Consider the following 15373-nt stretch of genomic DNA (forward strand, 5'->3'; position numbering starts at 1 on the left):
GCGCAGTTAGCTCTTTTGCAAGCCCAAACCCTAACCTAAAAATAAAACCTACCCAATACACCCTTAAAAAACCTAACACTAACTCCCTGAAGATCGACTTACCGGGAGAAGTCTTCATCCAAGCCGGGCCGAAGTTCTCAACGATGCCGGGAGAAGTCTTCATCAAAGCTGGGCAAAGTAGTCCTCCAGACGGGCAGAAGTCTTCATCCAGATGGCATCTTCTATCTTCATCCATCCGGCGCGGAGCGGGTCCATCTTCAAGACATCCGATGCGGAGCATCCTCTTCATCCGACGACTAAAGACGAATGAAGGTACTTTTAAGTGACGTCATCCAAGATGGTGTCCCTTAGATTCCGATTGGCTGATAGAATTCTATCAGCCAATCGGAAATTAGGTAGAAAAAATCCTAGAAGGCGTGCGGCTGTTTAGGGGTTAATATGTTTATTATAGTGGCGGCGCCGTTGGGGGCAGATTAGGGGTTAATAAGTGTAAAATTAGGGCTGTTGAGACTCAGGGTTCATGTTAGTGTGTTAGGTGTAAACATAACTTTTATTTCCGCATAGGAATCAATGGGGCTGCGTTACTGAGTTTTACGCTGCTTTTTTGCAGGTGTTAGACTTTTTCTCAGCCGGCTCTCCCGTTGATTCCTATGGGGAAATTGTGCATGAGCTCACTGCTGACTTAAGCAGCGCTGGTATTGGAGTGCGGTAATGAGCAAAATTTTGCTCAAAGCTCATTTCTTGTCTTTTAACGACGGGTTTGTAAAAATTCGTAATACCAGCGCTGCATGTAAGTGAGCGTTGAGTGAAAACTGCTTGTTAGCACCGCACAGCTCAAAATGAAAAACTCGTAATCTAGCCGAATATCTTTCTTTTGCTATCTCTAGATGAAAGTACTCTATTATTGCACTTTTGGATTTACTTTTATTAAGTTTCCCCTTTTTTTTTTTCCCCGATCAACCTTCAAAAATTGAATAAATATGCTCACGCCTATATAAGGCTATGTAGATAATAACAATATGTCTTTAATGTAGCTTGAGATTTTTTATTATTTTATAGCCTCCTATAGCATAGTGAAATCTACTTCCATGGATACGATGCATAACCCTTTACCTTCACAGGATATGTCATTAAGAAATTCGAGAAGAGAGGATAAATACCTTTAGAAATGATAATGTAGAAGGGCGATACCTTTCTGCACCCCTCTCTGTGTTTTTTTTTGTTTTGTTTTTTTCTCACTGTGTGCACATTACATGCGTCAGATAACTAATGATAATTCAATAGTCATATCCAGATTCCTATATGGTTGCTTAGGATGTTTATACTTTAACTTAGTTATATCTTTAATTCATTTTGCTTTTGTTGAATGACCTGTTATAACCTAATGTTCACCATCTATCTTAATATGATGTAGAATCATTTACCTCCATAAGATATATTATTAAGAAATATGTGAAGAGGGGTAAGATAAATATAGAACTGATATGGTAGAAGGCTAATAACTTTATACACTTCTTCCTATTTGACTCCTCCCTTTTGTTTTCCTCCACCACTCCAACCCAGGGTACCCCCTCCTCAAACCCATTAAGTACCACAATCTCCCACTAGCTCCTCTAACCAAATCCAAAGAACTTGCTCCACGACCTGACTCTGTGACCAATTTACCCTCCCACTGGGTATATCTCTCCTAGTAATCTTAAATCCATACCTTTACCTATAACTCTGTTCATTTCCCCTCCTTTTCTTCTTTCTTCTCTATTCTTTTTTTTTTTCTTTCTTTCTTCTCAATGGAACACGCCTGTATTTCCAAAAATGCGCGGGGACTCAATTCCCCAACAAAACGCAGCATCTTCCTACAATCTCTATATAAGACCAGAGCCCAAATTGTCTTTATGCAGGAAACACATTGGTTAAAAAGCGCTAAAATCCAGCTAAAATCTAAACTTATTCCTGTAATATAAACAGCATGCTATACTCAAAAATTCCGAGGGGCGGCCATTTTAATCCCCAAAAAATATTTCCTATGAATAGATTCACATAGAAGCTGATACAAAAGGGTTAACAACACTCTCTAGTCTTTTCCTAGACTTTCCTAGAAAAAATGCCCCAAACTTCCTTTAAATGCCACCCACACTAAACTTTCTCTAAGCTGCCACCACTTAATATTTATTAAATGGGAAATCTTGAGGAAAACCCAGACTAACAAATTAAACCCCAGAATACAATTTAGCCAAAAAAAATAAATCTAAAAACAGAGTACTAATACTACCAGGGGCCTATTTATTAATGTGCGAGCGGACATGATCCGAGATTGCGGATCATGTCTGCCGCACATCGATAAATGCCGACAGCATATGCGGTCGTCATTTATCATTGCACCAGCAGTTCTTGTGAACTGCTGGTGCAATGCTGCCCCCTGCAGATTCGCGGCCAATCGGGGGTGTCAATCAACCCGATCGTATTGGATCGGGTTGATTTTCGGTGATGTCTGTCTGCCGCTTCAGATCAGGCGGACAGGTTATGGAGCAATGGTCTTTAGACTGTTGCTTCATAACTTGTGCTTCTGGGGAGCCTGAAGGCTCACCAGAAAAACGGGGCTTCAAGCTCCGTACGGAGCTTGATAAATATGCCCCCAGTCTCTTTCAGTAATGTGGTTCAAATATTAGACAAATACAAAAACTTAATAAAGGAATTATTTATTATGCAAAAAATGAGGCACAGTGCATTATTAATAAAACAATGATAACAAATAGAATTATACACAAGCAAACAATTTCAAAATAAAAAGGAGAAATAACAGAACCTAATTCTTTACTAGTTTAGATGTCCTAGTGAGATTGGCAAGAAAAGATGGTCACTCATGCTGTAACAGCCTCCCATGTAGAATGAACAACTTGTATTGTTAGACACAACATTTTATACCTTTTTCTAGAGGACTCTTGGAAAATATGCACCCCTCTATTTTTATGACATGTCATAAAGCTCAGAATCTTTGGCTGAAATTATATAACTAATTATATGTATATCTATTTCATATACACAGAGAGGCAATGCCTTAGTGAGGAATATTTTGATACCAAACACCAAATATTTTGCATTCTTTATGGTTCTGAAGCATTATGACATAAAAAGTATATTTATTTGCAAGGCTGGTTGTCCAGTCAATGACCTCAGGTTAGTGCCTGGATAGAGGCACTGTTTCCCATCAGTCTCTGTGCTGAAACATTGTGGCAATAAACTGACCATAGGCAATACATTTCTCTCTTGTGGATCTTAAAAACTATTTATGATGGTTCCGGCTTATCTAAGGGAAAACACATATCTTCTGAAAAAACAAATGTTTTTAGCACACAAGCTAAAGAAAATTAAACCTTTAGCATACAAATCATGAGGTATTCATGACAAACACGAATCACATTTAGACCGTACGTAAATTCCTGCTATGACTTGATACTTTGAGCCAAGGCCACCTGCTAATAACTGGATATTTCAATCTAGTCTGGGATCGCCAACCTGGACAAAGAATCCTCCACTAATTGCAAACCAGATAAGATGACACTAAACCTGGCCCATAAATTCCAGCAACTGATGTCCCAATTCAATCTTTTTGATGTTTGGTGAGCTCTTAACTCCACTTCACGTGACTATACCTTTTTTATCCTGTCCAACATTTATATTCGCGTATTGACTTTTTATTCTACAGTCCACAACTTTTAGACAATATATCCGGAACTTAGATTCCCCCTTGCCCCGGTCAGATCATGACCCCGTACATATCCTTTGCGTACCCCGCTAGAAACCCAGATCCCCCGATCATGGCGTCTCTCCCCAAAGTTATTTACATAACCAGAGATAACTGCCTCAATCCTCAAAGACCTCAAAGAGCGTATCACTATCAATGACAATGGACTAGTAGATGACTTCACCCTATGGGCCTCTTTGAAAGCCACTGCTAATGAAAAAACAGATGGGAGTGACACTAGCACAATTGCAAGTACAACTCTCCATATTTTCTAAAGCTCACAAAGACACACCAACCACTACTCTCCTTGCCCAATGGACTGAACTCTGACAAAAAAGTTTACAGTTAGAAATGAAAGAATAACTACTAGGCTACTAAGACTGAAAGAACTGTACTACCACAAAGGTGATGCCTTCTAAGAATTCTACTCCTCTCTGTATAATCTAAATAAAGACCATGCCCAACCTCTGCCTACCAAGACCAATATCCATAATTTTCTTTCCCGCTTAAACCTTCCCACTATCACATATAGTATCCACAGATTACATTAAAGATCCTATTAAGACACTTAAAGCCTTTAAATTGCCTGGACCAGATGGATTCTCAGACATTCTACAAGAAGTTCCAAAGAGTTTTCGAGAAGGCAAGATCACAAGGATCATTCCCTCAGCAGTTCCTACAAGAGGACATTATTACCATTCCCAAACCAGGGAAAAATCCCATTGAATGTACCAGCTACAGAACAATATCATTGCTTAACCTTGATGTTAAGCTCTATGCCGAGGTGATAGCCTCCCGTGTTAATACTATTTTACCAACCATGATCAATGCAGATCAAGTAGGATTCACTTTGGGATGTCAAGATCCAGACAATACCAGGTGACTCCTGAATATCTTTTTTGAGTTTCGAAGATTGTGTGAACCATGTGTTTCCCTGTTGTTGGATGAAGAAAAGGCCTTTGACAGGGTCAACAGAACCTATATGTTCCCTGTCTGTCATGTAAATATGTGCCATTGTTGTTACTCTCAGTACGCTTGTTTTGTTTCTTTAAATACTTTAAAATCAGCCAAAAAAGATCTTGAAAATGACAAAAAATTGACAAGTGTGGAAAGCCATTTTCTACATGCTCATCATTCCAGAAAGTCAGACCTCAGGTGCTTTGGGTTACGAAGAATTTCTCTGGGTATCCGAAGCGGTGACAATGAACAAACCCTATTAAAAGCTAAAACACACTGGCCTAGATTTAGAGTTTTGTCGGTAAGGAACCGTGTAGCTAACGCCGGCTTTTTTCTGGCCGCACCATAAAAATAACTCTGGTATTGAGAGTCCACATAAAGGCTGCGTTAGGCTCCAAAAAAGGAGCGTAGAGCATTTTTAACGCAGCTTCAACTCTCGATACCAGAGTTGCTTACGCAAGCGGCCAGCCTCAAAAACGTGCTCGTGTACGATTCCCCCATAGAAAACAATGGGGCTGTTTGAGCTGAAAAAAAAAACTAACACCTGCAAAAAAGCCGCGTTCAGCTCCTAACGCAGCCCCATTGTTTGCAATGCGGAAACACTTCCTACGTCTGCACCTAACACTCTAACTTGTACCCCGAGTCTAAACACCCCTAACCTTACACTTATTAACCCCTAATCTGCTGCCCCCGCTATCGCTGACCCCTGCATATTATTATTAACCCCTAATCTGCCGCTCCGTAAACCGCCGCTACTTACATTATCCATATGTACCCCTAATCTGCTGCCCTAACATCGCCGACCCCTATATTATATTTATTAACCCCTAATCTGCCCCCACAACGTCGCCTCCACCTGCCTACACTTATTAACCCCTAATATGCCGAGCGGACCTGAGCGCTACTATAATAAAGTTATTAACCCCTTATCCGCCTCACTAACCCTATCATAAATAGTATTAACCCCTAATCTGCCCTCCCTAACATCGCCGACACCTAACTTCAATTATTAACCCCTAATCTGCCGACCGGAGCTCACCGCTATTCTAATAAATGTATTAACCCCTAAAGCTAAGTCTAACCCTAACACTAACACCCCCCTAAGGTAAATATAATTTTAATCTAACGAAATTAATTAACTCTTATTAAATAAATTATTCCTATTTAAAGCTAAATACTTACCTGTAAAATAAACCCTAATATAGCTACAATATAAATTATAATTACATTGTAGCTATTTTAGGATTAATATTTATTTTACAGGCAACTTTGTAATTATTTTAACCAGGTACAATAGCTATTAAATAGTTAAGAACTATTTAATAGTTACCTAGTTAAAATAATTACAAAATTACCTGTAAAATAAATCCTAACCTAAGTTAGAATTAAACCTAACACTATACTATCATTAAATTAATTAAATAAAATACCTACAATTACCTACAATTAAACCTAACACTACACTATCAATAAATAAATTAAATACAATTCCTACAAATAACTACAATGAAATAAACTAACTAAAGTACAAAAAATAAAAAAGAACTAAGTTACAAAAAATAAAAAAATATTTACAAACATAAGAAAAATATTACAACAATTTTAAACTAATTACACCTACTCTAAGCCCCCTAATAAAACAACAAAGCCCCCCAAAATAAAAAATGCCCTACCCTATTCTAAATTACTAAAGTTAAAAGCTCTTTTACCTTACCAGCCCTGAACAGGGCCCTTTGCGGGGCATGCCCCAAGAAGTTCAGCTCTTTTGCCTGTAAAAAAAACATACAATACCCCCCCCCCCAACATTACAACCCACCACTCAAATATACCCCTAATCTAACCCAAACCCCCCTTAAATAAACCTAACACTAAGCCCCTGAAGATCTTCCTACCTTATCTTCACCATACCAGGTTCACCGATCCGTCCTGAAGAGCTCCTCCGATGTCCTGATCCAAGCCCAAGCGGGGGGCTGAAGATGTCCATGATCCGGTAGAAGTCTTCATCCAAGCGGGGCAGAAGAGGTCTTCCATCCGATTGAAGTCTTCATCCAAGCAGGGCAGAAGAGATCTTCCATCCGATTGAAGTCTTCATCCAGGCGGCATCTTCTATCGACATCCATCTGGAGCGGAGCGGAGCGGCAGCATCCTGAAGACCTCAGACGCGGAACATCCACTCTGGCTGACGACTGAACGACGAATGACGGTTCCTTTAAATGACGTCATCCAAGATGGCGTCCCTCGAATTCCGATTGGCTGATAGGATTCTATCAGCCAATCGGAATTAAGGTAGGAATATTCTGATGGAATCAGCCAATCAGAATCAAGTTCAATCCGATTGGCTGATCCAATCAACCAATCAGATTGAGCTCGCATTCTATTGGCTGTTCCGATCAGCCAATAGAATGCGAGCTAAATCTGATTGGCTGATTCCATCAGCCAATCAGAATATTCCTACCTTAATTCCAATTGGCTGATAGAATCCTATCAGCCAATCGGAATTCGAGGGACGCCATCTTGGATGACGTCATTTAAAGGAACCATCATTCGTCGTTCAGTCGTCGGCCAGGATGGATGTTCCGCGTCGGAGGTCTTCAGGATGCTGCCGCTCCGCTCCAAATGGATGTCGATAGAAGATGCCGCCTGGATGAAGACTTCAATCGGATGGAAGACCTCTTCTGCCCCGCTTGGATGAAGACTTCAATCGGATGGAAGACCTCTTCTGCCCCGCTTGGATGAAGACTTCTACCGGATCATGGACATCTTCAGCCCCCCGCTTGGGCTTGGATCAGGACATCGGAGGAGCTCTTCAGGACGGATCGGTGAACCTGGTATGGTGAAGATAAGGTAGGAAGATCTTCAGGGGCTTAGTGTTAGGTTTATTTAAGGGGGGTTTGGGTTAGATTAGGGGTATGTGGGTGGTGGGTTGTAATGTTGGGGGGGTATTGTATGTTTTTTTTACAGGCAAAAGAGCTGAACTTCTTGGGGCATGCCCCGCAAAGGGCCCTGTTCAGGGCTGGTAAGGTAAAAGAGCTTTTAACTTTAGTAATTTAGAATAGGGTAGGGCATTATTTATTTTGGGGGGCTTTGTTGTTTTATTAGGGGGCTTAGAGTAGGTGTAATTAGTTTAAAATTGTTGTAATATTTTTCTTATGTTTGTAGATATTTTTTTATTTTTTGTAACTTAGTTCTTTTTTATTTTTTGTACTTTAGTTAGTTTATTTCATTGTAGTTATTTGTAGATATTTTATTTAATTAATTTATTGATAGTGTAGTGTTAGGTTTAATTGTAGGTAATTGTAGTTATTTGATTTAATTAATTTAATGATAGTATAGTGTTAGGTTTAATTGTAACTTAGGTTAGGATTTATTTTACAGGTAATGTTGTAATTATTTTAACTAGGTAACTATTAAATAGTTCTTAACTATTTAATAGCTATTGTACCTGGTTAAAAAAATTACAAAGTTGCCTGTAAAATAAATATTAATCCTAAAATAGCTACAATGTAATTATAATTTATATTGTAGCTATAATAGGATTTATTTTACAGGTAAGTATTTAGCTTTAAATAGGATTAATTTATTTATTAAGAGTTAATTCATTTCGTTAGATTAAAATTATATTTAATTTAGGGGGGTGTTAGTGTTAGGGTTAGACTTAGCTTTAGGGGTTAATACATTTATTAGAATAGCGGTGAGCTCCGGTCGGCAGATTAGGGGTTAATAATTGAAGTTAGGTGTCGGCGATGTTAGGGAGGGCAGATTAGGGGTTAATACTATTTATTATAGGGTTAGTGAGGCGGATTAGGGGTTAATACATTTATTATAGTAGTGGTGAGGTCCTGTCGGCAGATTAGGGGTTAATTATTGTAGGTAGCTGGCGGCGACGTTGTGGGGGGCAGATTAGGGGTTATTAAATATAATATAGGGGTCGGCGGTGTTAGGGGCAGCAGATTAGGGGTACATAAGTATAACGTAGTTGGCGGTCGGCAGATTAGGGGTTAAAAAATTTAATCGATTGGCGGCGATGTGGGGGGACCTCGGTTTAGGGGTACATAGGTAGTTTATGGGTGTTAGTGTACTTTAGAGTACAGTAGTTAAGAGCTTTATAAACCGGCGTTAGCCCAGAAAGCTCTTAACTACTGACTTTTTTCCTGCGGCTGGAGTTTTGTCGTTAGAATTCTAACGCTCACTTCAGACACGACTCTAAATACCGGAGTTAGAAAAATCCCATTGAAAAGATAGGATACGCAATTTACGTAAGGGGATCTGCGGTATGGAAAAGTCGCGGCTGAAAAGTGAGCGTTAGACCCTTTTTTGAGTGACTCCAAATACCGGAGTTAGCCTAAAACCAGCGTTAGGAGTCTCTAACGCTGGTTTTCACGGCTAACGCCAAACTCCACATCTAGGCCACTGGATTTATTTATTAAATACTGTACAACCTAATGGCTTAATTCAATATAACAATTATTTTACTTTCTTACAATAGGAAATAAGCCCAAAGTACATTAAGAGGCTAATATGAGGAATGGAACATTTTGAGTACAACAGTACTAGAGGTATGGTACTCTAGTGATAAGAGTACCATCATAATAGGCACATCATTTTTATTTCAACACGATTATCACAAATACATTATATCAGCACTGATGGATGACTGTATATCTAAAATGTATTTAGCCTGTCATTCTCTCAATTATTTTTCCAGACACAATAGATAATACAATGATATTTCAATGTGAATCCTTACAGGTTCACTCACACATTTTATCATAATCTAGTTGTTTCACTTTCTATAATAGGAATGACAATATTCCCAATGCAATTTTTCAGACACTGAGCACTGTTTTTTATTATTTTCACTTAATCACAATTTTTATGGACACACTACCATCACAGTTAGACGGAGATATTTTAACCAACATTGTACTTCTATATTAAATCCACATTGACATCTATTAGAATAAGTAATCCTATTGCAGACATTTTATAAAATTTTATATACTTAGCACAAACTATACTGTTATTAGGATGTATGATCAGCTGTATTACAGTATTATACATAGATCCATGACCAGGCAATACATCCGCTAATATAGGAATGCACTGTTTATTATTTGAACCAATAAGAACTCATATGTATCTGCCGACCATTCACCTTCCATCTAATATGATGACTGAGATATCCATCGGATTAGCCGATTTTGAAGATAACCATCGGATTAGCCGATGCTGACATCATAAATAGGAGGAGCTGTACCAGAAAGGAAGTGGATAAAAGGCCACAAATTGGGCGGCACCTCCACTTTTGACAAAGCCGAAAGGAGAAACATGTTAAGGTAGGAATGGCGGGATGATTGGGTGTCCTGCATTTTTAATTCTATGCAATAAGTTTAGTTACGTATTCTAATGATCCTGTAATCCAAGGGGCTCTTTACTTTTGATTAATACTGGTGCCTCCGGTTTGGACCACTATTATGGTAGTAGCGAATGTTACAAATTAACTAATATTACTGTGCAATACATATAAATGCATAGATAGATAAGCAATCTATTACTACTGCTGTTGATATTAACGTTACTTCTGTTAATATTAATGTAACTATAACTCTGCTTCAATTGCACAGGCTAACTAGTGATGACTTAAACATAAGACTGTAGGAGACCAGCAGATATAATTCATTAGCTGTTAAAATACACTCGGCTAGATTTAGAATTTTGTCGGTAAAGACCCGCGTAGCTAACGCTGCTTCTTTTCCCAACGCACCCTTTAAACAATGCTGGTATTTAGAGTTGTCTGAGGGGCTGCGTTAAGCTCAAAAAAGGGTGCGTTGATCCCAATTTAGCTCCACTTCAACCCTCAATACCAGCGTTGCTTACGGTAGCGGTAAGCTGGAAAAACATGCTCGTGCATGATATCCCCATAGGAAACAATGGGGCTGAGCTGGCTGAAAAGAAAGCTAACACCTGCAAAAAAGCAGCGTTCAGCTCCTAACGCAGCCACATTGTTTCCTATGGGGAAACACTCTCTAAGTCTGCACCTAACACCCTAACATGAACCCCGAGTCTAAACACCCCTAACCTTACAATTATTAACCTCTAATCTGCCGCCCCCGCTAACGCTGATACCTGCATATTATTATTAACCCCTAATCTTCCGCTCCGGACACCGCCACAACCTACATTATCCCTATGAACCCCTAATCTGCTGCCCCTAACACCGCCGACCCCTATATTATATTTATTAACCCCTAATCTGCCCCCCCAATGTCGCCGCTACCTTACCTACACTTATTAACCCCTAATCTGCCGACCGGACCTCGCCACCACTATAATAAATGTATTAACCCCTAAAACGCCGCACTCCCGCCTCGCAAACACTATAATAAATAGTATTAACCCCTAATCTGCCCTCCCTAACATCGCCACCACCTACCTACAATTATTACCCCCTAATCTGCTGCCCTCACCGTCGCTGCTACTATAATAAATTTATTAACCCCTAAACCTAACTCTAACCCTAACCATAACACCCCCCTAACATAAATATAATTTAAATTAAACAAAATAATATTCCTAAAATTAACTAAATTATTCCTATTTAAAACTAAATACCTACCTATAAAATGCAATCAGCCAATCAGATTGAAGTTCAATTCGATTGGCTGATCCAATCAGCCAATCGTATTGAACTCACATTCTATTGGCTGATCAGAACATTACGACAGTTTTAACAACCCATGTTTGTGGTATTACTCCCCTGCTAACCATTTATCCCATTGGCCAATCCCAGTGAGGGGTGGAGATAAGCCTATTGAGTATCCAATATGAGCAGGGGGTAACAATAATTGACACAGTCAAGTTCTGTATGTGTTATCCAGCAGACTGGATAACACAACATTCACTCAGTAATACTATAAGAAATTCAATGATATAATATTATAGCACCCGTTATATTGGCCTATGTTTTTTATCACTTGGATTGTAAATACAGTAATGTGTGGGAGAACAGCTAATTTATAATATAATATATAATTAAAAAGCCTTATACCGCTTTTGTTACACTTTATCAATAAAGTATACATTTGATACATAATTTCAGTGGGTCCCCCACCCCAGCAGTGAGTGGGAAATCTCACTATGCCTATGATCAAGACTGTCCGCATTATAAATTCATGAACTATAAGCACTATATTTACTCCCTGTAATGATTCTCTTAATTTCATGCGATGAATATTAACAGGGGAGGTATTTATGGTGATTACTCTACGCTATGACAGCTATCGTGGCAGTCACTAGAGACATTGTCATATTGATATTTAGTGTTACTACACAAGGGGTATCACGGTTAGGTATCCTGACATCCGCTTCACGAAGTTACCACTCCGACTATAGACATTGTATTTAAATCATAGATTTAATTGAGCACTGCCATGCAAGATTGTATTCTTTTGGACAGTATCTGCTTCTGGTAATCAATTTAATCAATACATAGACCATTTTTATTCATCCTTATTTGACTGTGTAGTGTTACTGAGTTATATACTATTTCAACCACTTCTATTCTTAGTGGTCCATTCTAGAGCACCCATCAGTACCTCACATGTAGTGCGGGTTTCAGTTATTTCCAGCCCCCACAAGAGCAGGTAACATGTCCATGGGTTGATCTCAGTACCCTAGGAGCATTATTTACAATTTACCTGCCACATTTGAGTGATACAGGTGGATACAGTACTCTACTTGTTGCATATGTTTTTATATTTTGTTACCCATTTTTAATTATAACTAATAAAGTTTATATATTTTAATATCCTTTGTATACTATTCCTATACTTGTACTTGAGGGAAGAGTGGTTTCTATAGTATCCTGTTCAGTTTGTATGCTGGAATTGTTTTTTCCAATATGTACTTTGCCTATGCCTCAGATTCAGCCTGTAACAACTAACAGCTGCAGTGACTGCTACAAATTGTTTTCTCCTAACTTTAGTGCTGAAACTGTTACAAGCCTGTACTTGCCTATGCCACAGATTAATTCTGTAATAACTATTAGCTGCAGTGATTGCTACAAAGTGTTTCCTTCTAACTTCAGTGCTGAAACTGTTACAGCTTTTTTATATACATTTACAAACTGTTGCACAATTTCTGCCAATAGTAATCCTATTCTTTTGTTTGGTTGTTTACACATCACACTCTGTTCTAAATAACAATGTAGCTGTTACTCAATTTCAAACTATATAAAACTGGGGAGATTTATCTGGGTTTAACTCTGTAAATAGTTTATCCCCTCTAGTCACCACAAACATAACCTCTCAATATTCTAAAATTAGTTTGCACTATAACTTATTAAAACAACTAGATTTAATAGTTGAAACCATCTTACAGAAGTTTGGTTTTCCAACCCCATTTATCACCACATTACTAGCAGCACTATACTCAACCCCTTCAGCAGTTGTTAAAGGCCTAGGGTTCTGTTTTAAATATTTTCCCAAAACAAATGGAACTAGACAGGGATGCCCCCTGTAACCACTTCTATTCATACTAATAATGGAACCCCTAGCCGAAGCAATCCGTACTTGCCCACACATTCAGGGTGTTCACCTCCATGGCACCAACCAAAAAATTAATGCTATATTTGCTGATGATTTAACCATACTCACCTCGGATCAGATTGGATCCCTCCCCCACCTATTTTCTTACTAGAAGAATTTGCGTGAGTGAGTCATTATAAACTTAATATATCTAAAACTGAAGCATATGCCATTAATATTCCTGCACCCAGTTTTTCCCAACTTTCATCCACATATAACTTTAACTGGTCAACTTCCAAAATTAAACATCTTGGGGTCTACCTATCACATAACCTTTCAACCATTCTTATGGGCATCTTTACTCCCCTGCTAAACACAATTAAATCTTATATCAGCAAGTGGACTGTTCCCTCTTTATCATGACTGCGTAAAATTGCAGCATTCAAAATGCATCTACTCCCTAAGCTCAACCTATTTATTCCATTCTCTACCCATACCAATACCAAAGACCTTAATGAACCAATTTCAGCAAAGTTGCAATAGATTCATATGGAGAAACAAAATGCAGAGGATAACCACCAAGATACTACAACAGCCCATCATTTCCCACATATCCCAATGGGGTGTATCCAAAGCAACAAGCAAATGGTAATAGTTAGAGCATGCTTCTCTACCAATTGTTAATTCTTTAATATATCTAATCTGGATTCCTAAACACATCAGACCAAAACCTATTTTGTTCAATTTCATCATAGCCTCTAACTTAAAACTCTGGTATAGTATCTGAAACCTACCCACAGTTGCTCCTCATCCCTCCCCATTACACATGATCAGAGTTCAGATAATATCACTTCCAGACACCCACTTTAGACTTTGGTCTGAAAATGATATATTTACCATAGTTGATATGTTTGTAGGAGATATTTTAATTACCTACCAGGACTTCCTCAGACAATATAACCCACCAATCACACTTCATTTTGAATATTGGAGAATTCACAGTTTCTTCAAATCCTGTGGATTTATCAGTGGTCCACTGAGAGACAAGACTAGATGAGAAATAAGACGGGACTCTGGTATGCTTAAGCATAAACAACTTTCCCTTTCTTATCAAGATATTCTAAATCCTTCGCTCTTCTTAAAATCCCCACCCATTAGACATTGGAAAATGTCTTTAAACATCAATCATTACTTACCTTCATGGAGGAAAGCCATTACATTAACTAATAAAAATGATTCACTTAAAGTGTTACTACTGTGGCACATGATGCCAGTCAGGCTATTTAGGATTTCCCACTCTAACTCGCCCAAATGCTGGGGAGGTTGTGATGCCTTAGGAACCCCAACCCATATTTGGTGGACATGCCCTAAAATAACCCCTATATGGCACAAAACAAATCAGCAAATATCCCTATTCCATTTTCTCCTAGTGCGGGTTTGTTTCATATCCTTCCCAATCTTTACCATTACCACAAAAACTATTTTGTGTCTACCTCTTCCTTGCGGTGAAGCTGGCCTTGGCTCGGCTATGGTTAAAGCAAACACCACCAACCTGGAAACAAATTGTAGATATTCTGAATTATATTAAGCCAATGGAATCATACGTCTCTCAAATCAACATCACTGTAGAACTCCAGTTCTTAATTTGGGAACATGGCCCTTTCTAGACATCCAAATACTGGAATTCTTTGTCTTCCTTTTTTTTTTCTCTCTCTTTTCTCCTCTCTCTCCTTCTCCTCCCTATAATTATCCCCTTTCCCATCTTACCCAGTGGGCAAATTACTACTGACACTGTAATCACCATATCTACTGAAATATTACATTACTCTCATTTACGACTCCTGTAACCTCGATCCTGCAGCATATACAATTTGATATTTTTTTTACCCTTTATACTCTGAAAGCTCCTTTATACCCCACCTTACATTTATGCACAATATCAATGCTACAACATATCAGTATAATATCTACTCGGTTTCAATATTCATATGTTAACTATATGTTCAAAAATGGTTTTTATGTTTGTTACATTCTATATATTCTTATATTGAGGCATATTCTGCCATTAGTTTATTCCAGTTTACACCAACTACTGAACTTTTCCAGAGTGGACTCTGACCACATAATTTAATATTTTTTCTGATGCTTT

At 38.5% G+C, this 15373-nt stretch overlaps 1 protein-coding gene across 1 annotated transcript in view; it reads left to right on the top strand.

The window, feature by feature from the left end:
- The window catches only part of PDE1C (phosphodiesterase 1C), a 1522336-nt gene that overhangs the window by 1244205 nt on the left and 262758 nt on the right, over positions 1 to 15373 (top strand). The gene's annotated exons all lie outside the window — the stretch shown is intronic.

This window comes from Bombina bombina, chromosome 5, assembly GCF_027579735.1.
Source record: "Bombina bombina isolate aBomBom1 chromosome 5, aBomBom1.pri, whole genome shotgun sequence".
NCBI lineage: Eukaryota > Metazoa > Chordata > Amphibia > Anura > Bombinatoridae > Bombina > Bombina bombina.